The sequence below is a fragment of the Lissotriton helveticus genome, chromosome 4_1, assembly GCF_964261635.1.
Source record: "Lissotriton helveticus chromosome 4_1, aLisHel1.1, whole genome shotgun sequence".
NCBI classification, from domain to species: Eukaryota; Metazoa; Chordata; class Amphibia; order Caudata; family Salamandridae; genus Lissotriton; species Lissotriton helveticus.
The window spans coordinates 1,085,157,213-1,085,181,364 of record NC_136063.1 but is presented as its reverse complement, the minus strand read 5'-3'; the positions used below and the strand labels follow the sequence as shown (position 1 = coordinate 1,085,181,364).

The following is a 24,152-nucleotide window of genomic DNA, read 5'->3' as shown; positions in this document are numbered from 1 at the left end:
GTCCAAGCACGAGGAGGCATTACCTATGGGGCTGAACTATGGGGACACACACCGCTTCACTCTATACAAGTGGCCGAGAACAACTTCATTAGACACCTGACGGCCCTTCCCTCGAGCACTCCACTACTTCCGTTGAGAATGGACTTGGCATTGTGCCCAATCAGCGAAGAACTGAGCCTCAAGCCATTGACTTATTGGAGGCGCCTGTGGAGTAGTCAAGATTTGGGCCACTATAGAAGTGAACTACAGGAGCTCCTCAGAACGATACAAGTGTCCAAAATTCAATGGCTCAAGTATATTAGAGACATGTGTATGACCCTTGGAGTCCCAGAGCTATGGAATAATCCTGAACTAACGTCTGTAAGGCTTCCCCGGAAAGCACTCTCTAAACTTTTCTATGACTTTATGTTGCAAAGTTCTATCAGTTCAATCCGGGAGGGCTCTTTAACTGATATATTCACCAACATAAAAGACTTTTATAGTTTCGAATATGTCCTTGATGCAATGTCCCCTGTGCACGTTAGAAAAATGTTCCTACAATGGAGATACAGCTCTCTACCGCTGAGGTCGCTCACCAAAAACTGGGATGGTAACCTGGCCTCACCCAACTGCCCTGCGTGTAATTACAAGCTAGAAAGTGACGTACACGTGGTCTTATTTTGCAAAGCTTATTGCAAAATTAGGAGCTACTGGCTCATCCCGTACTTAAGGAACTTGGGCTTTCGAACTTATGCCCCAGCCTACAGAGTCCTTAAAACTGACCTTGCATCTCCAACAGTGTTTGTAATGGCGAAATTTCTGACGGCAATGTGGAGAGTTCGCGCAAAAATTATAAGGGATTCTACCGTGCCACGAACAATTTGTCCCTAAATTTAGTCTAAAAATGCACTTTTGAAACCTTGAAAATGATTCTAGTTTAAAAATGCACTTTCGAAACCCAGAAAATGATTTTATGGATTTTAACACTGATGAATTATTTTTAACACACAATTTTATTGTCAATGGTCTAATGTTTGTTTACCTGTACATCTTTTATGATCTTAACGATCGAAATAAAGATTGTTTTGAATTGAATTGAATTGAAAAATAGGTACCCTTAGCTGCTAAGAACGGAGGGGAAGTCTGAGAAGCAAAAACATATGTCTCAGTGCAGGTGCTTTTCCCTAACTGAGCTCTGGGATTCTTGCCAGTACCTTGCAGATATAAGTGACCCTGATGGGGTACAATCCAAATCGGGGAAGATCTCTTAGCTTGCTGTTTCTCACTCAGAGTAACTCCATATCCGGTCACGTTCCATCCTATATATACTAGTGTCTCATCTCTCGGGATAGTCTCATAGGAGATATCTTCCTTAACCATGTCTACTATACCCTTGACTAGAGCACTATTCTTAGGATTGTCTGTCACATAACGTAGGGGGTAGGTCTCATGTGCGTAAATGAACATTGTTCTGTATGCCCACACGGAACCATTATGGCTGAAAGGCAGAACCAGATAAGGGATACCTTTATCCGTTGTGTGAGGCATAAGATCACAGTTAGTCGTGTTCATTACTAGTTGGTGTTGGTGCAAAAGCTGAACGAAGGAGTTATTAATAAACTGTAATCTCCTAGCGGATTCATGTTCAAGAAAAGGGTGGAAAGAATGCAAGGAAACAGTAGGAGGAGGTATGGGCGATGTAGTGGGTGCAAATGTCACTCGAAAAGAGAATAAAACATATCCTATAAAAAACATCATTACGCTGATCAACATGAAAATACATAATATCAAAAAACTTTTCTTGGTCATCATTCTTCAAATTGTAGTCTTAAAGTTCATTTGTTTGGCAGGTCTCTCCTTCTCGAAAAACTCCATCCTCTCTAAAATGCTGCTCGCGATGGTAGGGTGTTCTATGCTAAGGAATGCTTCTGTCAGTCCAGGGCAACTCCCTTAGACCAACCAGAACTGTCGACCTAACGTCTTCAGCTGCACCCCAAAGACTTGGGCAACCGCGACCCTACAGCGGAACCCGGATGGTGGTTCAAAAAACAAAAATAAAAAAGTTTCTCCGATGAGAGAGCCGCACTTTCAAAAAATAGCAAAGAAAAGGAAAATGTATTTGTCCATAGTTCTCGGCCTCAGATTGTAGCGTTGCTTCCCAGGTACTGTCTGGTCTTGAAACAGGAGTTCAGGCTCTGTAGTGTCCAATCGATTTGATGGTGGCACAGCTTCTTGCAAGAGATTGTCACTTTCTTGTTCAGAAATTGTTCCTTTTATGCGTGCATCACTGAAAGGCAGAAAACGAGGCACAGTCTCAGTCTCAGAGTCAGCAACACCCTCCTGGACCCACCGGTCGTACGGTAGAGGCAAAGGCACCCTCTTGCAGTGTACGCCGTGGATCCAGTTCTTTTTGCCTTCCACTCGCACGGCGGATCTCATTGACAGCAGGACTAGGTGGGGGCCGGTCCAGCGGGGCTGATTATTCTTTGTCCGCTGGAAATTTTTCACCAAAATCCACGAACCAGGATTGATGGTGTGGCCTGGATCTTCAGATACCTGAGGCAGAGAATCGTGAACCTGTTGGTGTAAAACACGCAATTTAGCTGTCAATTCATACAAATAGTCAAGCAGTACAGGGTGTTTGATCTCACTGAATTTTGTCGGCCTTGGCACTCCCCATATGTAGGCAGGGCAGCCGAACACGATTTCATACGGACTAAGTCCCACTCGCGAATGCACAGTCATTCTCGTTGATGGGAGTGCCAAAGGCAGAGCGTCAGGCCATTTAAGACCAGAGGTTGCTTGAATCTTGGCCAATTTTAGTTTTAATGTGCCATTGTAGCACTCTACTAGTCCAGCTGATTGGGGGTGATTTGCAGCGTGGAATTTCTGTTGGATGCCTAGCCCTTCACATACTTTCTTCATCACTCGACCCACAAATTCACTCCCATTGTCACTCCAGACCATTCTCGGCATTCCAAATCTAGGGAAGAACTCCTTCACAAGGGCTTTAGCTGTGGATAAGGCAGTGTTGTCCTTTAAGGGATACGCTTCTACCCACCTTGAAAAGGCACAAACAACAACGAGTACGTATTTCAAATTGTTGCACCTTTCCATGTGGATGAAATCTAGCTGCAAAACCTCGAACGGATACGTTGGAGGCGCAAAATGACCAGTTGGAGTTGGGGTTCCCCTACCAGGATTGTATTTCAGACACACCATGCAATTCTTGACCACATTCTCTGCATAACTAGGAATTCCAGCATTTTGCCATACTGGAGCCAACAACTTACAAATCCCTTTCACACTGATATGAGCCATTCCATGGGCCATCGTAACCACTGCCAGCACATACGCATCGGGTAACAACCATCGCTGATGCTCTGACAATTCAACCCAACAACCATTTGCATCCAATTTACCCGTACTTTCTCTCCACACACTCAATTCTTTCTCTGTAGCTTCAGCTTGGATAGACTTCACACTCTCTATCGTGTCTTCACACATTCCAACGTCACCAATCCATCTTGCAGGGCCCGCAACATACATTCGGCTCATCACATCCCTTGCTGTTTCTTTTGCGACTTCGTCAGCAAATGCATTTCCACGACCAACATCATCAGTCACCTTCTTGTGTGCACTGCATTTCACAATCGCAACTTGCAACGGTAAAGTCAATGACTCAAGAAGCTCATTCACCAACTGACCATGATGTATCTTAGCTCCATGCGAAGTCAGGAATCCACGATCTTTCCACAATCGTCCAAAACTGTGAGCCACACCAAATGCATACTGGCTGTCGGTATATATGGTCACTTTCATTCCCTTCGACAACACACAAGCTCGTGTAAGTGCAATCAACTCTGCTGCTTGAGCTGAATTATGTGGGATACGTGCAGCTTCAACAATCGTATGCAAAGTCGTGACAGCATATGCCGCAGTCGTATCTCCATTCGGAAGCTTGAAGCATGAACCATCCACCCATAAGGTACCATCACACTTTGAAAGAGGAGTGTCACTAAGATCTATTCTCCCTTTCGTTTCTTCTTCTGTTCTGAGAAAATAATCATGCTGTTCAGAAGTATCTAACTCTGTTTCAATCGGCAACAACGTAGCTGGGTTAAGCGTGTTGCATCTTTTTATGTGAACATGACTCGCTAACAGTGTCAACTCATAACCTGACAATCGAGCACTAGTTAAGTGCTGTGTCTTGGTCCTGTTTAACAACGTGTCCACTGCATGTGGAACCATCACAACCAATGTATTATTCATCACTAAACCAGCAGATTGCCGAATAGAAACAGCTGCTGCCGCTGTCGCTCTCAAGCAGCTTGGCAGTGCTTTTGCTACCGGGTCCAAAGTCGACGAAAAATACGCGCATGGACGCTGCCTGTTTCCGAACAACTGTGTCAACACTGATAATGCACAACCTTCTTTCTCATGGACATACAATGTAAAAGGCTTACTGTAGTCGGGGGGTACCCAACACAGGAGCCGAACATAATGCATTGCGCAATTGGGAAAAACTTTTCTGACAATCTTCAGACCATGGAAGGGGATTCGGTGTATCTTTACAAGTTAATGCCACCAAAGGTTTGGCCAACAAAGAAAAATTCGGTATCCATTGTCTGCAATAGGATGTAATACCCAAGAAAGCAAGCACTTCTTTCTGTGTCCTTGGCACACTCAATTTTGCTATTGCCTGAATTCTTTCTGGGGTCAGTTTCCTTCCCTCCTTCGATAAGAGATGACCTAAGTAGGTCACTTCTTGTCGACAATATTGCAATTTCGAAAGGGACACTTTGTGATGCAAATCAGGCAAATGATGCAACAATGACAATGTTGCTTCTTTACATATTTCCTCAGTATCTGCAGCGACGAGCAAATCATCAACGTACTGAATAAGGGTAGCGCCATCAGGTAAAACAATTGTATCAAGCTGTGTCTTTAAAGCCTGACTATATATTGATGAGCTTTCACAATAGGCCTGGGGAGCGCGTTTGAAGCAGAAGCTTCGACCTCCTAAACTGAAGCCGAAAATAACCCTACTCTCTTCGGCAATTGGGATGCTGAAGAAAGCATTCTTCAAGTCAATCACCGAGAACCAAGTCGCAGAAGCTGGAATCATAGTCAATAGGGCAGTGATATCAGGAACAACTGGAAATTGTGGCACAACTATTTTATTGACCCCTCTAAGATCAATCACGAATCTGTAAACAGGTGGCTGAGAAGGATCAGTGCGCTTCAAAACAGGCAGAACAGGACTATTGCAAACGTTGCCTCTTGTCTCTTCAATTACATCTTTTTCAATCAAATCATAAATGATCGCTAGCAATGCTTTTTCACCTTCACTAGAGATCTTGTATTGGGGAATGCGTGGCATTTTAACATTGGCTTTCAATGTCACAACATATGGCGGTATTTCCAAAAGACCCACATCATTAGGACCAGTGGCCCAAAGAATATTAGGGAGGGACGACAATTCTGTCGGAAGTTTGTCCCTCGACGAATACATTGGGGAGACCACTTTCTTACCTAGTGTAAGTTGTACTCCCGAAGGAGAACAGTACAAGGTTGCATACAATCTTTTTAACAGATCCAATCCCAACAAGTTTTCACCACAACCTGTCGTCAGAATAAGGGGTGCTTCGAATTCGCAAGGTCCAACAGAAAGGGACATAGGACTAGAAACTGGGTTCCTAACCGGGGCGCCAGAAAAACCTACTGAAACATTCATTTCGCCAGACAATGGTGCACCAGGGAGTTTAGAGTGCATAATAGAACTCTTTGTAGCACCAGTATCCAACAGAAAAGGCTCTGACACACCTGATGTAATCACCTCAACGTAAGGTCCACTCTGATCTACTGGAACTGAAACAACTCCCTCTCTTTGTCTACGGCTGTCCTAGCAATCATTACCTTCCATATGCTCATCTTCTGCATAGTAGTCCTCAGCATAGTACTGAGCTGTCCTACCAGACGCGTTATTCTGCTGATCAAACCTATTCATTCAATTTTGAGGCGGAAAGGAACGTGCGTTCTGGGGCAAATTTCCACGTCCTCTACCTCTAGGCGCTTGTGAAACACCTCGACCTCTTGCACCAGAAGCACCATTCATCAATCAATATCAATCAATACATTTATAGAGCGCACTACTCACCCGTAGGGTCTCAAGGCGCTAGGAGGGGGGGTGCCTTTACTGCTCGAACAGCCAGGTCTTAAGCTTCTTCCTGAAGGAGAGGTGGTCCTCTGTCAGGCGCAGGTCGGTCGGGAGGGAGTTCCAGGTCTTGGCGGCCAGGTAGGAGAAGGACCTTCCTCCTGTTGTCGCTCTTCGGATGCGGGGGACGGCGGCGAGGGCGTGGCTGGTTGATCTGAGGTGGCGCTTGGGAGCGTAGAAGTTGATTCGGTTGTTGAGGTAGCTCGGGCCTTGGTTGTGTAGGGCTTTGTGTGCGTGGGTGAGGAGTCGGAAGGTGATTCTCTTGTTGACGGGGAGCCAGTGCAGGTCTCTTAGGTGCCCGGAGATGTGGCTGTTTCGTGGGATGTCGAGGATGAGTCTGGCTGAGGCGTTCTGGATCCGCTGGAGTCTCTTCTGGAGCTTGGCAGTGGTTCCGGCATAGAGGGTGTTGCCGTAGTCCAGTCGGCTGGTGACGAGGGCCTGGGTGACAGTCTTCCTGGTCTCGGTGGGGATCCACCAGAAGATCTTCCGTAGCATGCGCAGGATGTTGAAGCATGACGAGGAGACGGCGTTGACTTGTCTGGTCATGGAGAGGGAGGAGTCCAGGATGAAGCCCAGGTTGCGTGCGTGGTCCGTCGGTTTGGGTGCGGTGCCCAGGGCGGGGGGCCACCAGGAGTCGTCCCAGGCGGAGGGCGAGGAGCCCAGGATGAGGACCTCCGTCTTGTCTGAGTTCAGTTTCAGGCGCTGTAATAAAGCAGGACAGCTACTTTTTAAATGGCCCACCTCTTTACAATATGCACACTGATTAGGGCCAACAGGAAAACATTGTTGAGGATATTCGGTCCTTTGCGTGTCTCTCTGAAACTGCTGAGGCTGCTGATAGTTACTCTGACCACCACGAGGTGGGTACGCCTGCTGTAACAGAACCTTTGTTTTTAACTCTTTAGTTTTCTTGTCTGCTCTATCTTTCTCATCTTTATCTCGATTTTCATAGTACTGTGCAGTGGCCAATATCTGTGCTGAAGAGGATACAGCCCAAGAACTTTCTGAATCTTTCAACTTCTTACACAATTCGGGAAGCAAATTGTGTACAAACTTGTCAACGAACAACCGTTGACCACCTTCTGTACTCATATCTTGACCACTGTGGTCGATAAACGTTTCTTCAAACCTGGTGAAGAAATCAGACACTGTTTCATCTTTCTTCTGCTTACACGCAGACAATTTGTCCCAATTCACTCGCATCGCAGGCATTAAAGTCTTCATGTAATTAATGATCCTACCAGGGAGATCTGCTACTAAAGGCTCGGGTTTAGCACCACCAACTTGTCGGCCCATGAGTCACCTAACTCTTGATCATGATCCGCATGACGAATGTTTCCCCATAAAGGCTTGTGGAAAAACATTTCCAAACAACATGTCTATATCCGCTAAATTCATAATGCAAGAGCCTGCAGTCTGTGATAATTCCTTGTAATACCCTGCAGGATTTTTACGGGGATCAGGTAATGTCTGCTTAAGGGCCAATACTTCTGCTCTTTTCCATGGAACATGTACCCAAACACGCTGAAAGTGTGGCGGAATGGCTGGATTAGCATTTGGGTCTCCTTCTCTCCATTGTGGGGGAACTTCTCTCATGGGATATTGTCTCACCTTCTTTTTAACAGAGGAATCAGACTCAAACAACGACCGAGAAACACCTTCACTCCTAAACGACAACAATGTCGCAACTGTTTTCTTAACATCTGAACCCACAATTGCGCCTTTCCCAAACTCGAACCGTATATGACATAACTCAGGTGGATTGGGCTCCAAATCATTCTCCTCTAAATCCTCACTCAGGAAAGTACACATTTTCTCAAAAACGTATCTCTGTTTTGGTGCTTCCCACTGATGGAAGACATCCATAACAGACTCTAGCTCATATCTTATCGGGTCGGTAACCCATTTATGTGCCAAATAATTCAATGTTTCCTTCTCCCTAGAATCAGGCAGTTGGCTACGTAACTGTTTACGCTCTGAGACAGGAGATACACCTGTTGCTCCAAAGAGAGGACATAGAAGGCTAGCAACAGTGCTAGTCATTCTCTGTCGAACAGAAGGAGAAGTCGATGAAAGGACAGGTGGAAAAGCAGAGTGAGGCAAGGCAGACGCAGAGGCAGTGTCAGGAGGAATACCAGGAGTGGTAGTCAATATAGTGGTCAAAGTTGTAGGAAGTAAAGGCAGAGCAGATGTCAAAGTCGGTGGCCCTTGAGGAGGCTGCACCGGAAGAGTAGGAGCCAACTGAAGAGCAGCCGGTGGCTGTGGAAGAACTTGAGGCACAACAATCGGGGGTTGCACAACTAAAGGTTGCGTGGCTAAAGGCTGCGGAGGTGCCGTAGCATTCTGCGCATAAGGGGGTGGCGAACTCAATAAATGCAACATTAGGGTTCTTTTTCAAGGTCTTTTGCTGCATCTTGCTGAAGAGGCGGCAAAACTGGATAACATTTATCAATCGCCATTTTACGTTGCCTGTGCAACTGCTCATTCATCTGTTCTTCTTCGTTATCTTTAAACTGCATAGCAGCTTGCATTATCGAAATACCCCTTTCTCTCTTATTTTTCTTCGCTAATTTAATTTCTTTCTGTTTGGCTTCCTTTCGCCATAGGCGAAAAGAGTCAAACATCGCCGGCCGGGCTTTCTTCTTAAAAAGTTTAACTTCGAGATTATCTAAAACCTCCGTGTCAAAGCTACCATATTGGGGCCATTTTAAAACACCATCCTTTCTGGTGTATTTGATCCACACTTCGTTATATGTGATGGGGCCTACTCCATGTTTCACATACAGTTCATATGTTGGAGTTCCAATCGGAGGAACCGGACACGAGTCCTCCAATCGGGAATCCCTATTACAACCAAGACAAAACAAATTTCCAAGTCTGCTAAGACCAGGCATCTTCGCTCACTAGTCTAGCTTCAAAATTCAAAGGATTATCGAATACAATATTCTCGTGAATACACGAGTCCTTCGGCTTTGGTACTTGCAAGTTCCAAATCAAAGATCCCAAGGGGATACCCAAAACTAAGAACCAACTAAGGACTGGGAGAAGCTCCACTTATACTTAACTGAGGTATCGATGACGTCACCAGAAGACTCGTCTATCGTTTCGCTCTACCAAACATCAAGGTCCAAAACAGGGCAATAGTCAGGGCAGCAGTCCTTCGTAGCCGTCGGGAAGCGGGGAACCTCGCAGCAAAGACTTTCGGACCACGTCGACATGCAGGGGTCGATGAAGTGGCAGCCTTCCTCCAGAATTTTCACACGAAGCTCCTCACGAACCACTGGCTTGGACCGGTACCGCTGATATCGCCCAACGTTGGGCGCCAACTGAAGTACTGGGTTTTTCAGAACCGGTACTGAACCCGTAACCCAGCGGTGCCAGGGACAACACCCTAAGACTTCGGGTCCTTCCTGTTTCAGACTACAGAAACACAGAGTCTTCTAGGTGAAGTCAAAGATCGAATTTATTGGCTGCAACCAAGTAACAGGTATCCTAGAAGTACAACACGGTGTATATTCCCAGGAGACTGCTCAATCTTACAAAGCCAGCCTTCTCTTTTTATACAAAATATTATGCTTTAGGCAAACATTCTTAAGTTTACAGTTGACCATTCACATATTTTCACTACAAAGAAAAAGCAGAGTCATGATGACAAGCCCATATTTCAGTTTGTCCAGCCCTCAACAAATTACCCGGCAAGGCCCAACACTTTCATCAGATATCGACGGACCCCCAATAAAAATGGTCACCTCCTCCTCATAAAACAGGTCATAAAGTAGGAAACAGGGACAGGTGTGTGCAAGATTAGGCGTGGTTTGTGTGTGATGAAAGGTTTATGGCATGTTGTGCCTTGATACTATCTCGTTCGGCCACTGGGAGAGGAACCGACCGAACAGGTTTGGCCTTGGGCAGTGGAATCAGCTTGCCCAGGTCGCAGAGAAGTCAGCAAAGGTGCACGTGTCCTTCAGAATCATGTTTGGTTTTAATCATTGGCCTATGTGAGGGCAACTCACAAAATGGCTGCCGTACACAAAATGGAACCAGAGGGTTCGGGACGAAAACTGCGGTTTCAAGGTGAAATCGTCACTCGAATATGACGAAAATGCTTGTACATAGTGTACTAGCCATTCTCGGTCTTCTGATATCAAAATCGTCATGGTACGATGATGGAATCAGCTTGCCCAGGTCGCAGAGAAGTCAGCAAAGGTGCACGTGTCCTTCAGAATCATGTTTGGTTTTAATCATTGGCCTATGTGAGGGCAACTCACAAAATGGCTGCCGTACACAAAATGGAACCCGAGGGTTCGGGACGAAAACTGCGCTTTCAAGGTGAAATCGTCACTCGAATATGACGAAAATGCTTGTACATAGTGTACTAGCCATTCTCGGTCTTCTGATATCAAAATCGTCATGGTACGATGATGTTTATAACACGGGTCCAGAATTTTCAGTACTACAAAACAAGGTGCAACTTAAGGCCCAAACGAATAGGACTTCCCAACAGGACTCTATGGAGAATAAAAGAGAGCATATATTGTGACTAAATAAGGGGATACCCTGTAGGTAAGGGGGTCCTAAATAGACAATGCACACCCCTAAAAACGAATAGGGTATTAAAGGACATTCCAGATGAATTCCACATGGATCCTTTTCCACAACGTACAGGTGCCTCCCTCCAAGGGGCCAAAGAGGGAGGAGGGGATATCGCTCCTCGCAAGGCAAATAGGGTGACAATTACTTCAAAGTTTCAAGGGCCCAAACGCCCGAATAGCAGATTCATCACCTTGATCACACAAAAAATACAAGAAGCAATGTAAGGCTCAACAGGGCCTAAGGAGTTAAAGTATCTGCAGGAAAACACAAAGACCCGGCAAGTGCACCCACTATGCGATGAATGGAAAGGGACGGTCTGAGAAAAACCGCGAACAGCAAGTGATAAAACACATTCTGCGGGAGGCCTGTTTCAACAGGTGAGACCGGGGCAGGAGGAACGAACACTAAATTGCGCGAGAGAGCATGCTAACTAAACTGTGGATCACTAATATAACCGCCCACCTAAGCATACCTTAGGCCTAACGGCATGCTCCTGCCAGATGGATAAACCTCCATGCTCAGGTCGAGATTAGAGAGCAGGAGACATAGCCGTGCACAATGCCTCTGTCTAAATCAGAAGAGAGACTCTAGGGCGTGGGGGTCCAGCTACTGCACATCGCAAACTAATGCGATCATAGTTAAAGAATGTCGCGTTAGTAATTAAGACCCCCATCTGGTAGCCCGCTAACAGGCTCAAGGATGTCAAGGACAGTACCCTACTAAATGGGCACCACCCCATACAGCAGTGGCGGCTGGTGAGATTTGTGAGTGGTAGGGCTGGGCTTGGTGTGAGTAGGAATGGCATGGAATTTTTTGAGGAGGTTAGTGGCCGTTTTCTGTGCAAATCGTATATAACAAAAGTGGGATAAAAAGTTACATTTTTCAGCTCAATTTTTAAAAATAAAAAGAGCAAAAAGGAAAAGCTTTCCTAGAAATGTTTACTCCTTTATCAAATGACTTTAGAGTACATAATCTACTTCTCATTCTGCTGCTGAAATAGTAGCATTTGTAATATGGATCTCAACACAAAGCCATGAGAGAGGAACTATGCACGCTTAATTTTATAGTGAATAACAAAAAATAATTAGCACATGCTAATGTGCACAGCAGAAGTAGCCTTTTTAAGTTTGAGCACAAGACCAGCAAGGGTTGGTTGACAGACTATACACGCCCCCAGCAGTTGTCACCTAATTAACTGAGTATGTCAGAAAAAAACAATGCTTTACTACCCCCTACATTCCTGCCTGGACCTAAAGTTAAAAAAAAAAATTATCGAGGCGGCTGGCATACGTGCAAGTTTCAACCCAATCTACTTCTTTGTCTTCGCGGAATCTCCAAGAACAAAACTAAAAATCCCAGAATGCAACTTTGCTATTTACTAAGAAAGTAAAAATAGCTGAAGGTGTATCAGAATCATTTCTGAAATTTTTCACATTACATATGCATAACTAGTTTCCTCAACTTGTGGTAAAGTGTCACTCTTACACATTTTAATGTAACACGTAAATGCACTCAAAACAAGGACATGCCGCACATAAGCAGTCTTGGGGCTTGGGGCTTGGCAGCTATGATGACTTTTGAGATTTGAAATTAACAAAGTTGAGGGTAGTGAGTGAAAAGTAGGTGCTTGCATGTTGAAAGGCGGATGCAATTTTCATAATAATTGTTAAATACTCTGGTCCACAGAGTTTCTCCTTAGGCGCCTACAAAAACACATTTACATTCCATCAAAAGAAACTTGTAAAACGTTTTTTTGAGCAAACATTATCAGGTAATGTTGCGCTCTTATAATCCCAATTTTCTCATTAACAGCATGTGTGCCAGCTTATATTAGTACCACTGGAAATTGTAACTCATTTAAACAGGACAAGACATGTTTTAAAATAGGGTCGGATTTCAACAGAGATAGCGCTGTGCTTCTGACAAAACGACTTTTCAACAATGTACCCTTGCTTATGGGGGCCCCATAATTTAGTGCCACACCACCTCCCAAAGCCTGCTGTAGTACACTCCCGCGTAAAATGGATGGCCCAATTACAACCAACAAGAGGGGCCTGGGCCCGGCAGCTGTCAATTTCTTTTTGCAGTTCTTACTTGGTGAACTCCTGTGTACCTGTCCGACTTCTTCACATGCGTCACGTAGACAGGAACTGTCTGTCCTGCAGTGCTTTCGGGCCCGATTCCTTCATAGGCATCACGAATGCAGGAACCTGCAGTGTTTTCACTCTCTCTAGCAGGTCTCTAGCTGCAGGCACTGCACAAATATTTTTTTTTGTCTGTCTGAACAGACACACACACAGCATGCTCATTTGATTACATGGCACGGCACCAAGGACGGAACCCTCATTAATGGAAGCACTCACTGCCTCAGAAGCTACTCGGAGTCTGCGCAGTCTCGATCTATTGCCTTCCTGCCTGCCAGGCTGCCAGATCCTTTCCCAACCTGTAACAAGTTGGGAAAGGGCGGGGTGACACCACTCTCTCCACTCCCTGATTGACGTGGAGGCTTAGAGATACCGGGCTTCAATTCAAAACGCCCGGGTCTGACTTAACCTCCACGCCATCAGGGGGTGGAGACTGGGCGTGAATGCAAGGTCTTTGCCGAGCTGATCACCTCACAGGCCTCAGGGCTGAGATTGTCAGCCCGGCAAATACTTAGGACTTTCGGCATTCCCAGTGTTCCTCTCGTCACCAGTCACTTGCCTGCATTTCTAACGCTGAGCACAGCAACAATGCTGGTGTAGGCGAGTGGAGCCGGCAGTGCCCCTCCCTTGTTCTATAAACTTATAAGGGTGATTTTTTACATTTAAAAAACGGATCTAACATTATAACGATAATGTTTGCTTTGTTGTGGAAATAAAGGGTGCGGAGCCCCGACGCCCGTGCACAGAAACCGCCACTGCCATACAGTATACAAACTAGGGTCCTAAGCCAATGTCCCGCTTACCACAGAGTCGGACAGCGTAGCCACCGATGAAGGCTTCCTGATGGCTCACGCAACAGCCAGACGTCCCAGGATAATGGCGTCACGCTGACAAAGCGTTGTTTCCCAGTTTTATGTGCAGACGCACCAGCCTCAAAAAGTGAAGGAACGTCACACAAGTAGATATAGAAAACAGACTACTGCAGGGTAAGATGAGATGAAGCTTTCGCGGCGGCCATCTTAGAAAGGGAACATGAATCCAATAGTTCTAGAGGATCAGAAAATTTAGTAAAAAAAGCTCCAGGTGATACATGAAAGGCGAAATTTAGAGCATGCAAAATGACACACCTCCACAGAGAGGCTCCTAACTCTCATATAGAGGGCTTTTTAGGAGGGATGAACAGGGATCGCCCGCAAAAAGAAAGAGGCCGCCAACGGAGATGTGGGCCTCAGGCCTCCAACCCAATCAGGCAACAACCCAGGGCCCAAGATGCCATAAGTGCCAGAAATAGAGGAAGGACTGTTCATAGGAACTAGATGAAGATTCCTAACGTTCAAGATTTACAGACGGAGGAATCAATTCAATTATGGCATTCTCCCATGGGCAATTCTCGTTAAGACTCTTTTTCACAGCATTCAAGAAATATATCCAAAAAAACTCTCTCTTTTTTGAGAATGGCAGAGGGGTCTTGTCCAGGATGTACCTGGATCCTTTCCAGTATCGACCACTTCAGATCGCTCTCAGAGTGGTTTTTCTCAAGCCAATGGGCAACTAGGGGGGCTGAAAGTTTTTTGGTTCGGATGTTAGACTTGTGTTCCCCTATCCTAGTTCGGCACTCCCGTCCAGTTTCTCCAACATACATAAGGTCACACGGAAACATAATGATGTAAATAATGTTGGCGGTACAGCAGTTAGTCATTCTTGCAAAGGAGATGGTAGACTCAGAGGTTTTAATGGTGTCTCCCACCATGGCATTAGGGCAGGCCTGACAGTTTCCACATCGATGATTGCATTTGATAGGGCCAAGGCCACATATAGCTTTTTGAAGGGGAGCAGGGGGTTCATGCAATTTCCCTCTAACAAGATGGTTCTTCAGGTTCTTATTTCTCTTGAAGGCAAAGATGGGTTTGGGGAGATGTTCTTCACCATTGCCCAAGTTGAGAAGATGCCAATAGGAATTTATGGCCTGTCTCAGTTTGTGATTGAGATTTGAGTGCCTGGTCACACAGACCAATTTGTCCATAGATTCCTGTTCGCTGGGCACAAACATGGACTCACGATTAAAGTATCTTGCCCTTCTGAAGGATTCCTTATACAGTTTGTGAGGGTAACCGCCATGCGCAAGTTTCTCTTTAACACCTTGAATGCTATGGGGATTTTTCTCCTGTGCTGGAACTCCATGAACCCCATTATTCATGACGAGCTGGGCTCGTCATCAGCGTAGCAGGAGGCTACTGCATGACGAGCCCAGCTCGTCATGAGCGTGGAAGGGGTTAAGAACATCTGCTTGTTTGAGGACATTTTTAGTATCGGAATCCGAAGGAACTGGCTAAAGGGTATACTGTCCCTCTGGCAGCAAGGGTGATAGCTAAGCGTGGGCGTAAAATCCGTTTCGTTCGCGGAATTTGCGGATTTTTGGCAAATTCGCGAATCGCGCGAATTTGCCCAAAAATCCGCAAATTCGCTAGCTGCGGATTTTTTTGCTTGGTTGTGCTTGAAAAATACAATATCGCACGAGCGGCGTTGACTTACCATGATTCTGAGTCCGCCGAGTTGTTTTTCTCCCGGTTTGCGTGTGCTGCGCCATTTTGGATCTTGCAGCGTGATCGCGCGAGAGTTTTTTGAATGCAATTACGTCATCGTGGCTCGCCATCTTGCACAGTGAGAGTCTGACAACGCGAGTACGTCATAAGGGCCCGCGATTACGCATTGCGGGAGTAAACAATGCCGAATACATAGATGCTAAATAGACAAAAGAAATGCCCAACCTCCTCGTATCTTGATAGTACAATTATTATAACAAGACGACCAAATGTCAATTAATCAAACCTGGTCAGGTACTTTTATTTATACCCATCACTCATTAATTAAATTTTTTGAAAGTGCATGTTTTCAAAACACATAGATGCGGCGCGCAGCTGACTTCCGGCGGGAGATTTGAACAGCTCGCTTTCCCGAAATTGAAAAAATTGCAATTCTGCACAAGAAATCCACCGCAGGAAGCATAAACCTTCTGAAAATGAAGATTTTGATCAGAATAACTCCTCAGATTGACATTTGCCCGCACTTTTTGGTGCAAGGAGTCCATTTTGGGGGGGGGGTGGGAAGAAGGAAGTGCCCCAGAGTCTACAACTTCCTGTTCATGTCCAGCAGGCTCCTCCCAGTGCTTTGTCCATGTCCTGGTCACTTTTGACTTGGATCTGGAGCTGGAAGGATTACTTTGTGTGGCTGCTGCTGGATATTTGTATTTGAGGACTTTTGGGACTTTGGAGTTTGGATCACTTTTGGATTAAGATTTTACAAGTAAGTTGGTGTTGTTTGTTTGGGGCATTGCAGTTGCTGCAACTACAATTTTTAAACGTTTTCACAACTTTAAAAAAAAAATATTGTGGGTAGCCACAGTATCCAGTAGGCCCAGGGTTAGTCATGGGTGCATGATACAACTGTTTCTGTGATTTATTTTTTAACTTAATTCTCATTTATGTCATGGAATTTTAGCTCACTGTTATATGTTGATTTTTTTAAAATTTTGGGGTGCATGTAAAGCCTCACTAGCCAGTAGGCCCAGGGGTAGTGAGTGGTGCATGGACCAAGTCTTTCTGTGGTGTGTCTTGAATTTAAACATCATTGAGGGCATGGATGGCATGGGATTGTGGTGATTTTTGTGTAATTTTCGACTTTTTGGGGTGTCGTTGGGGCCTGGCCATGTGGGAGGGGGCCATTTTGAGGCCTGGTCCAGGCAGGGCCTGGCCATGTGGTGGGGGTCAAGGGGCCATTTTGAAGCCAGGCAGTGTGCTCAGCCCTGCACCCAGTTTGCCTTGCTTTCACCCATTATGCCCAGGGGTAGTCAGTGGTGCATGGACCTAGTCTTTCTGTGGGGTGTCTTGAATTTAAACATCATTGAAGGCTTGGATGGCATTGGATTGTGGTGATTTTTGTGTGTTTTTCGACTTTTTGGGGTGTTGTTGGTGCCTGGCCATGTGGGTGGGGGCCATTTTGTGGCCTGTTCCAGGCAGGGCCTGGCCATGTGGCTGGGGGTCAAGGGGCAATTTTGAAGCCAGGCAGTGTGCTCAGGCCTGCACCCACTTTGCCTTGCTTTCTTCCACTAGGCCCAGGGGTAGTGAGTGGTGCATGGACCAAGTCTTTCTGTGGGGTGTCTTGAATTTAAATATCATTGAGGGCATGGATGGCATTGGATTGCGGTGATTTTTGTGTGTTTTTTTACTTTTTGGGGTATTGTTGGGGCCTGGCCATGTGGGTGGTGGCCATTTTGATGCCTGGTCCAGGCAGGGCCTGGCCATGTGGCAGGGGGTCAAGGGGCCATTTTGAAGCCAGGCAGTGTGCTCAAGCCTGCACCCAGTTTACCTTGCTTTCTTCCATTAGGCCCAGTTGTAGTGAGTGGTGCATGGACCAAGTCTTTCTGTGGGGTGTCTTGAATTTAAACATCATTGAGGGCATGGATGGCATTGGATTGTGGTGATTTCTGTGTGTTTTACGATTTTTGGGGTGTTGTTGGGGCCTGGCCATGTGGGTGGGGCCATTTTGAGGCCTGGTACAGGCAGGGCCTGGCCATGTGGTGGGGGTCAAGGGCCCATTTTGAAGCCAGGCAGTGTAATCAGTTTGCCTTGCTTTCTTCCATTAGGCCCAGGGGTAGTGAGTGGTGCATGGACAATGGGCCCGATGTAGGTAATTAGTATTTACAAATTAGTAAATACCGAATTTTACCGATTCGGTATTTACAAATCGGTAAATGCTATGTGGGTATTTTTACTGAATAAATTAACAAATCGGTAATATTCGGTATTTACCGAATCGGTATTTACCGATTCGGTAATTGTCATTGATTCCTATGGGTCTTAATTGCCATTGATTCCTATGGGTCTTGAGGCCCATAGGAACCAATAGCAATTACCGAATTGGTAAATACCGATTCGGTAAAATTACCGAATTGACAAAGGGGACAGGGTGTCACTTTGACACCCTGTTGCACCCCTGATTCAGGCTTGTGTGCCATGTGGCACACATACATGCCCTAAGGGCATACATGCCCTAAGGGCATGTATGTGTGTCACATGGCACAGGTGTACATGCACAGATGTGCATGTACCCAGGAATTTGTTATTTATCATCAAATAGTATTTGATGGCAAATAACGAATTCTTAAGGGCATGTGGCACTGTTTTCTGTGCCACCTACATCTAGATTTACCGATTCCGTAAATTTACCGATTCGGTATTTTACCGAATCGGTAAAATTACAGAAGCAGTACATTTTAGGCCCCCTACATGTCACAAACCAAATACCGGTCGGTAACAGCCGAAATCGGCCAGTTACCGACCGGTATTTGGTGACCTACATCTGGCCCCAAGTCCTTCTGTGGGGTGTCTTGAATTTTAATATCATTGAGGGCATGGATGGCATTGGATTGTGGTGATTTTTGTGTGTTGTTTTACTTTTAGGGGTGTTTAACTGATGTTCCTCTGGCTTCCATTGCTTTTAGGTGCACAAGAGAACCACCAGTGCCAGGAAGAAGTCCTGCAGCGGTGTGTGCAGGACAACGTCACGTGACGTCACCTGTGGCCACAGACAAGACAACTCTGCAACTCGTGCAACTGCGGCCTGCTGTTCTGACACCTGAAGAAGATGGGCCCAAAGAAAGGTGGCCGTAGCGCCTCAGCGAAAAAAGTTGCCAGTGCCACTGCCAGTAAGAAGGAGCAGAAGGAGCAAGTGGCACCACCTACCAAGGAGACTGGTGTGCCCACCGACACCTTTTTTGGGGAAAAAAACTATGCCTGCAGCAGCAGCGGTGTCCGCCGGGGACCAAGCTGGAAGCAGCACCTCCGCTTCATTGGGCTCAGTGCCACCACGCCAAGTTAGGTCCAAGAACATGAGTGCTGCTGCGGCAGCCAATTTGGTTGTTCAATCACCATCGACCAGTGATGTTGGCTCATCACAAGAAAGTACCATCCAATCAACGCCGGGTGTTACTCAGCTGACGAGTGTTCAACAACCAGAGCCGCAACGACAACCACAGGTGCAACTAGTACAAGCGCAAGTTCATGGGCAAGGAGAGGCGCAAGGAGAGGCGCAAGGAGAGGCGCAAGGATAGGCGCATGGAGAGGCGCATGGAGAGGTGCATGGAGTGGTGCAACTAGAGGTTCATGGAGCGGCACAACTGCCTACAATGCTTGTTCCTCTAGAAGTAGGGGCACATCAGGAAATTGATATTCAAGTGTAGGTATCATCCGAGGAAGCCACTCCTCCTGAGGATGATCCATTGGCTTCCAGATCCCCAGCACGAAAAAGGTCAAGGAGGGCTACTACTACTACAAGTTCTTATTCAAGCCCCCTTCACTCTGATGACCTTGATCCTGATTGGAACCCACAAATGCAGTCTGAGAGTGAGGCACGCCATGAGCCGACAAAGGTAGCTAAGCCTAAAAGGAAGGTTCCCGCAAGGCTTCGACTTATGTGTGATGATGACGAACAAGAAGTGGTGTCTTCTGCTGCTGATGAACAGTCTGACGACGACCCAGTCATCACAGACGTCACTCCAGCCCCAGCGGGCATGCAGCAGACAGACATTTTCACCCTATCCCAAATGGCTGCTGAGCAGGATGTGGGCGGCGTGGCACTGCTACCACCACCAACGCAGTTAACTACAACACCAACACGACCTACAGCTTCCATCTTTTTTAGTCAGAAGGGCCGGCAGGGACCTCCATCCAGCTCGACCTCCATTACCTCAGGTAGTGGCGCTGTAAGTGAACAACAGAAACAAATTCAGCCACGCCCATCCTCCACTTCATCTGGCATTAAAAGTCAAAGTAGCACCTCCACCACCAGCAGACATCTCCAGTACCCAGTTTGGGACTTCTTTAATGTTAGCGACAAGGCGGAAAACATGGTCGTTTGTTCGATTTGTAAAGTATTAGTTAGTCAGGGTAAGCTTGGTACCAACTATGGTACCGGAGGCCAGAGAGGTCATCTCAAAAAACACCACCCTATCCAGTGGTATTCTCACCTAAGTAAGATCCAAAGTAGATCTGATCCAAATGTATCCATTCACATTGCATCTGATGCTGACGAGGGGCTGATTGTGCAGGGGGGAAGTCAAGAACCGACTGACATTTTTTCTGGTACACCCAGTACCCCTGGCAGCAGCACTGCAGTGGTAGCGCCCACACCCTCTACCCCTGCAACATGTATGAGGCACACTAAGAGTCTGGGACCGACACCAATGCAAAAAAGTACATCAATGTGCCTAACTGGTTTGAAGTCCGCATCATCAACATCATCATCATGTAAAACGGTCCAGCCCACCATTAGAAGCATGTTTGGTCGGATGCGCCATTTGAACACAACCAGCCAACGTCTGTAAAACTCAAAGCTGGCTAAAATGCTAGCGCTGCACCTTCTCCCTTTTTCTTTCGTGGAAGGGGTGGGTTTTCTAGAATTTGTGGCAACAGTCTGCCCTAAATGGAAGGTTCCTAGCCGGTCCTATTTTGCCAGAGTTGCGGTTCCAGCACTACATCAAGATGTGCTGGACGTGATTGGGGCAGCTTTGCAGAAGAGTGCTGTTCACACTATCCACTTGACAACAGACATGTGGACCAGTTGCCAAGCCCTTGGTTACATGTGCATCACTGCACACTGGGTCTCTTTTGCAGGGGTTAGAGACAAGACAAGTGCAGGTGTTGACCCGGACACAGTTTTTCAAGCTACTCGGAAACATGCAACATTAGCCATGTTTGCCACGGAGAAAACTCATACTGCACCTAGCCTTTTGGACGAGTTTGATAGGAAGGTCTCTGAATGGCTGCATCCAAGAAATCGCATAGTTGGTTATGTTTCCACGGATAATGGCAGTAGTATAGTTAAGGCCATGCAGTATGGTGGCTATTTCGAAGTGCAGTGTTAGGAGCACAGTATTAACATCGTGGTGCAAGATTTCTTGAAAAACGAAAACACAGTCAGCAGGTTACTGACCACCTGCCGAAGAATCAGCCATTCTTTTAAGGCCCGGAAGGAGCTGAGGAGCATTCAACATGAACGTAGACTGCCAGTCAAAGGACTCATTCAGGAGGTGGCAACACGTTGGAACTCAACCTTTTACATGCTTGAGCGTCTGTCTGAGCAGTGAGGGGTAATAAATGATTATGTCTATAAACTAGGTTCTACTATGAAAGACATGAGGCTAGAGTTGGAGGAATGGAAACTAGTTGCAAGCCTGACAGACATGCTTCGTCCTTTTGAGGTCTTCACGCATGAAGTCAGCAGGGAGGACTGTTCTTTGGGCAAAGCTATCCCATTGTTGGTCATTTTAGAGCACCAACTGAAGGCAGTGTCTTCAACATTCCGAGATAAAGCTGAAAAGCAAGCATCATATCATTCGGCGGAGAGGTTATTAAGCCGCCTAGTTGACAATCAAAGGCTTAAAAACATACATACAGAACAACATTACATTTGTGCCACTGTTCTGGATCCACGGTATAAAAAGGCAGAGGCCAGCAAATCATTCATTCCTTTTGATGAAGCAGATGTTTCAAAGTACAAACATTGGCTAGCTGTATCAGCCAGTCGTTTCGAAAAAGAGCGGCAGCAAATTGAAGGTTCCGGCAGAAGTACAACTGAATCAGCAGGCCGTCCGGCGTCAAGTCCCACTTTTGAATCTGTGGCCGAAGGGAGTCACTTTCCCTCACAGCCGTTAACGACACCAGCAGCAACCGTATCATCGCCCTCACCTGCACCAGGTCGAGCCATAACATTGTCGGAAGAGGATCGGCTAACTCATCAAGGGTTTGCTCGTTACAGTGCTGCAAAGGCCACAGAAGGTACGCAAAGTGGAGCAACTGTAGAGAACCTTGAGTTGATGGTGCAGGCCTATCTGGATGACCCAACAGAGGTATTTGTTAATAGGAACCCATTACTGTATTGGTACAGGAAAATGCCTCTATGGCCACTGATCACCAACCTTGCTCTACATTATTTGTCTTGCCAACTCGCAAGCGTGTCTTCTGAACGTGTTTTCAGTGCTGCTGGTGCCATTGTAACTTCAAAAAGGACCCGCCTCTCGCCCAAAAATGTGGAGAGGTTAACACTGATCAAGATGAATCAGCACTTCATACCACCAGATTACAAAATACGTGAATGCACGCAGGAAGAAGAGGACACCGACTTAGGTGATGGAAGTTCTTCTCTGTAAGCTGACCTACTCCCGTCTCAGTTCATAGAGTTTGAGGACGAGCTCTACTTCCCTGACACCGAGGCCTGAAAATGACTTCCTTTTTTTCATCCTTATTCACTTTTATTCCTGTGTGTCTTTCTTTGTTTTGCAACTTTTACCACAACAAAACTCTAATCACCTAATCACAACAAGTCCATCAGCAGCACTGTCTTCATCTTATTTTCCTTATTGATTTGAAGGTGCCGCAGTCTGCATTCCTGAGGTTCACAGGTTCACAACTCAATCATGTTCCTCTATCCTCCTCCTCCAGACTCACCCTATCCATTTCCTTCAAGGCAGATGGATGGATTACGAAGAATAAAGAAACATTGTCTTCGTAGACGAGTCCCCTCAAGTGGGACTGAAATTACTGACTGACTACATGCTTGCTGATTGCTGACAGAGTTACTTCTGATATTGACAGGAGAGGATGCCCTGTGGGCCCTCACTTTCCGAAGAAGATGCGGACAAAAAGTAGAACAGGTATTGAATAATTGAGAAGATGGCATGCAGTGGACAGCAATGGCTGTCTGGCTCTGATTAAACCAATTGCTGTTTGTTTTTTGTGCATGAAATGAATCATATGTCTTGTCTTAGTTATTATTTAATCTTTTACACAGTAATTGTAACTCATGTCAACTACTCAGGGGCCACTATGTTGCATTTTACAATATGCAAAATGTCCTTGGAGTGGCCTCACTTGCCAATATACCATGATGATTGATTAAATAATATATATTTTTTTCTTTACAGTCACTCACTGGGATGGATGGATCATCAGTGTCGGTTTACGGAAGAACTATGGCCAATTCGTGAAAAAGGGGAGTTAGGGCCTAGCTGCAGAGCGCGTTTGGACCGATGTTGACTGGTAGGCTGAAAATGTTCTGTCTGAGTTTTTGCATTTTTGCTTTTGGCCTGTTTGGGGGTGTCTACTTCTTTGCGGGTGGGTTGACGGGTCTGGGGGCATTGCTGGGAAGGTCTAATATCAGTCGCAAGTGGTTTGGATAACATCCATGGTGAAAACGTTTTTCCGTTTTTGCTCACTTGCCTGTTTTTGGAAGCCTGTTTGGGGGACTTCTAGGTTTTTGGGGGTGGGTTTTGGGGTCTGGGAGCACCGCTGGCATAGTCTAATTTTGATTGCAAGAGATTTGAAGAAAATCCATCGTGGGAATGGGAGTTAGGGCCTAGCTGCAGAGCGCGTTTGGACTGATGTTGACAGGTAGGCTGAAAATGTTCTAAGTCTGAGTTTTTGCATTTTTGCTTTTGGCCTGTTTGGGGGTGTTCTACTTTTTTGCGGGTGGGTTGACGGGTCTGGGGGCATTGCTGGGAAGGTCTAATATCGGGCGCAAGTGATTTGGATAAAATCCATGGTGAAAAGGTTTTTCCATTTTTGCTCACTTGCCTGTTTTTGGGGGGCTGTTTGGGGGCTTCTAGGTTTTTGGGGGGGTCTGGGGGTCTGGGAGCACTTTGGCATAGTCTAATTTGGATTGCAAATGATTTGAAGAACATCCATGGTGGGAAAGGGGATTTAGGGCCTAGCTGCAGAGCGCCTTTGGACCGATGTTGACTGGTAGGCTGAAAATGTTCGGTATGAAATTTTGCATTTTTGCTTTTGGCCTGTTTGGGGGAGTTCTACTTTTTTTGCGGGTGGGTTGACCGGTCTGGGGGCATTGCTGGGAAAGTCTAATATCGGGCGCAAGTGGTTTGGATAAAATCCATGGTGAAAAAGGTTTTCCGTTTTTGCTCACACGCCTGTTTTTGGGGGGCTGTTTGGGGGGCTTCTAGGTTTTTTGGGGGGTCTGGGGGTCTGGGAGCACTGCTGGCACAGTCTAATTTTGATTGCATTTGTTTTCAAGAAAATCCATGGTGAAAAAGGGGAGTTAGGGAGCTGCAGAGCGCCTTTGGACTGAATTGAAGGTAGGCCGAAAATGTTGTAAGTGTTACATTTTCCATTTTTGCTTTTTGCCTGTTTGGGGGTGTTCTACTTTTTTGC

The 24,152-nt window shown here is 46.1% G+C and overlaps 1 long non-coding RNA gene across 1 annotated transcript in view; it reads right to left on the bottom strand.

Moving 5' to 3' along the window:
- The window catches only part of LOC144828995 (uncharacterized), a 29,133-nt gene extending 15,270 nt beyond the window's left edge, over positions 1 to 13,863 (bottom strand). Inside the window, exon 1 of the long non-coding RNA XR_013610577.1 lies at positions 13,737 to 13,863. This is a non-coding gene — a long non-coding RNA (uncharacterized LOC144828995). The remainder of the gene's footprint in view (positions 1 to 13,736) is intronic.
- Positions 13,864 to 24,152: the final 10,289 nt, after the last annotated feature.